This window comes from Phalangium opilio, unplaced genomic scaffold (assembly GCF_054372755.1).
Source record: "Phalangium opilio isolate 3A_F unplaced genomic scaffold, DU_Popi_V2 ptg000390l_1, whole genome shotgun sequence".
Classification (NCBI taxonomy): domain Eukaryota; kingdom Metazoa; phylum Arthropoda; class Arachnida; order Opiliones; family Phalangiidae; genus Phalangium; species Phalangium opilio.
Window position 1 is genome coordinate 1,595,001 of NW_028324234.1, and position 2,500 is coordinate 1,597,500.

At 44.4% G+C, this 2,500-nt stretch overlaps 10 non-coding genes across 10 annotated transcripts in view; all 10 read left to right on the forward strand.

Annotated features, from left to right (window-relative positions):
* TRNAK-CUU (transfer RNA lysine (anticodon CUU)) overlaps positions 1-27 on the forward strand; it is a 73-nt gene extending 46 nt beyond the window's left edge. Inside the window, exon 1 of the tRNA in view lies at positions 1-27. This exon is cut by the window's left edge and continues 46 nt beyond it. This is a non-coding gene — a tRNA (tRNA-Lys).
* Positions 28-127: 100 nt separating this feature from the next.
* Positions 128-200, forward strand: TRNAK-CUU (transfer RNA lysine (anticodon CUU)). Its single transcript has one exon. It is a non-coding gene; the product is annotated as a tRNA-Lys (tRNA).
* A 268-nt stretch (positions 201-468) lies between these two features.
* Positions 469-541, forward strand: TRNAK-CUU (transfer RNA lysine (anticodon CUU)). Its single transcript has one exon. It is a non-coding gene; the product is annotated as a tRNA-Lys (tRNA).
* Positions 542-1,152: 611 nt separating this feature from the next.
* On the forward strand, positions 1,153-1,225 carry TRNAK-CUU (transfer RNA lysine (anticodon CUU)). The gene has a single exon. It is a non-coding gene; the product is annotated as a tRNA-Lys (tRNA).
* A 98-nt stretch (positions 1,226-1,323) lies between these two features.
* TRNAK-CUU (transfer RNA lysine (anticodon CUU)) lies at positions 1,324-1,396 on the forward strand. The gene has a single exon. It is a non-coding gene; the product is annotated as a tRNA-Lys (tRNA).
* A 99-nt stretch (positions 1,397-1,495) lies between these two features.
* On the forward strand, positions 1,496-1,568 carry TRNAK-CUU (transfer RNA lysine (anticodon CUU)). Its single transcript has one exon. It is a non-coding gene; the product is annotated as a tRNA-Lys (tRNA).
* A 269-nt stretch (positions 1,569-1,837) lies between these two features.
* Positions 1,838-1,910, forward strand: TRNAK-CUU (transfer RNA lysine (anticodon CUU)). The gene has a single exon. It is a non-coding gene; the product is annotated as a tRNA-Lys (tRNA).
* A 98-nt stretch (positions 1,911-2,008) lies between these two features.
* Positions 2,009-2,081, forward strand: TRNAK-CUU (transfer RNA lysine (anticodon CUU)). The gene has a single exon. It is a non-coding gene; the product is annotated as a tRNA-Lys (tRNA).
* A 98-nt stretch (positions 2,082-2,179) lies between these two features.
* On the forward strand, positions 2,180-2,252 carry TRNAK-CUU (transfer RNA lysine (anticodon CUU)). The gene has a single exon. It is a non-coding gene; the product is annotated as a tRNA-Lys (tRNA).
* Positions 2,253-2,350: 98 nt separating this feature from the next.
* TRNAK-CUU (transfer RNA lysine (anticodon CUU)) lies at positions 2,351-2,423 on the forward strand. Its single transcript has one exon. It is a non-coding gene; the product is annotated as a tRNA-Lys (tRNA).
* Positions 2,424-2,500: the final 77 nt, after the last annotated feature.

Consider the following 2,500-nt stretch of genomic DNA (forward strand, 5'->3'; position numbering starts at 1 on the left):
TCGTGGGTTCGAGCCCCACGTTGGGCGCTAAACAAAAATTTTGAGGTTTTCCCGCACACATTCAAACTGGATATACCCGCAATAGATAGCCTATTTACTGAAATTCAATTAAAATGCATGCATACAAGCCCGTCTAGCTCAGTCGATAGAACACGAGACTCTTGATCTCGGGGTCGTGGGTTCGAGCCTCACGTTGGGCGCTAAGTGAATATTCTAAACTTTGCCAGTACACTTATACTCTAGATTCTCGAAAAAGATAGTCCATTTACTAAAATTCATTTAAATTCATGGATACAAGCCCGGCTAGCTCAGTCGGTTGAGCACGAAACTCTTAATCTCGGGGTCGAAGGTTCGAGCCCCACCTTGGGCGCTTAACAACAATTTTGAGGTTTTCCCGTACACTAAAACTAGATATACCCGCTATAGATAACCCATTTACTGAAATTCAATTAAAATGCTTGGATACAAGCCCGACTAGCTCAGTCGGTAGAGCACGAGACTCTTTATCTCGGGGTCGTGGGTTCGAGCCCCAAGTTGGGCGCTAAACAACAATTTTGAGGTTTTCCCGCACACTAAAACTAGATATACCCGCAATAGATAACCCATTTACTGAAATTCAATTAAAATGCTAGGATACAAGCCCGGCTAGCTCAGTCGGTAGAGCACGAGGCTTTTAATCTCGGGGTCGTGGGTTCGAGAACCACGTTGGGCGCTAAGTGACAATTTTAAACTTTGCCAGTACACTTATACTCTAGATTCTCGCAAAAGATTGTTCATTTACTAGAATTCATTTAAAATGCATGGATACAAACGCGGCTAATTCAGTCGGTAGAGCACGAAGCTCTTAATCTCGGGGTCGTGGTGTCGAGCGACACGTTGGGCGCTAAACAAATATTTTGAGGTTTTCCCGTACACTAAAACTAGTGATACCCGCCACAGATAACCCATTCACTGAAATTCAATTAAAATGCTTGGATACAAGTCCGGATAGCTCAGTCGGTAGAGCACGAGACTCTTGTGCTCGGGGTCGTTGGTTCGAGCCCCACGTTGGGCGCTAAACAACAATTTTGAGGTTTTCCCGTACACTAAAACTAGATATACCCGCTATAGATAACCCATTTACTGAAATTCAATTAAAATGCTTGGATACAAGCCCGACTAGCTCAGTCGGTAGAGCACGAGACTCTTTATCTCGGGGTCGTGGGTTCGAGCCCCAAGTTGGGCGCTAAACAACAATTTTGAGGTTTTCCCGTACACTAAAACTAGATATACCCGCAATAGATAACCCATTTACTGAAATTCAATTAAAATGCTAGGATACAAGCCCGGCTAGCTCAGTCGGTAGAGCACGAGGCTCTTAATCTCGGGGTCGTGGGTTCGAGCCCCACGTTGGGCGCTAAGCAACAATTTTGAACTTTGCCAATATACTAAAACTCTAGATTCTCACGAAAGATAGTTCATTTTCTTAAATTAAATTAAAGGATTGTGGTTACAAGCCCGACTAGCTAAGTCGGTGGAGCACGAGGCTCTTGATCTCGGGGTCGTGGGTTCGAGACCCACGTTGGGCGCTAAGCAACAATTTTGAACTTTGCTAATACACTAAAACTCTAGATTCTCGCAAAAGATTGTTCATTTACTAGAATTCATTTAAAATGCATGGATACAAGCGCGGCTAATTCAGTCGGTAGAGCACGAGACTCTTAATCTCGGGGTCGTGGGGTCGAGCGACACGTTGGGCGCGAAACAAATATTTTGAGGTTTTCGCGTACACTAAAACTAGTGATACCCGCCACAGCTAACCCATTCACTGAAATTCAATTAAAATGCTTGGATACAAGCCCGGATAGCTCAGTCGGTAGAGCACGAGACTCTTATGCTCGGCGTCGTGGGTTCGAGCCCCACGTTGGGCGCTAAACAACAATTTTGTGGTTTTCCCTTACACTAAAACTAGATATACCCGCTATAGATAACCCATTTACTGAAATTCAATTAAAATGCTTGGATACAAGCCCGACTAGCTCAGTCGGTAGAGCACGAGACTCTTAATCTCGGGGTCGTGGGTTCGAGCCCCAAGTTGGGCGCTAAACAACAATTTTGAGGTTTTCCCGCACACTAAAACTAGATTTACCCGCAATAGATAACCCATTTACTGAAATTCAATTAAAATGCTTGGATACAAGCCCGGCTAGCTCAGTCGGTAGAGCACGAGGCTCTTAATCTCAGGGTCGTGGGTTCGAGCCCCACGTTGGGCGCTAAACAACAATTTTGAGGTTTTCCCGCACACTAAAACTGGATATACCCGCATTAGATAACCCATTTACTAAAATTCAATTAAAATGCTTGGATACAAGCCCGGCTAGCTCAGTCGGTACAGCACGAGACTCTTGATCTTGGGGTCGTGGGTTCAAGCTCCACGTTGGGCGCTAAGCAACAATTTTGAACTTTTCCAATACACTAAAACTCTAGATTCTCGCAAAAGATAGTTCATTTTCTTAAATTA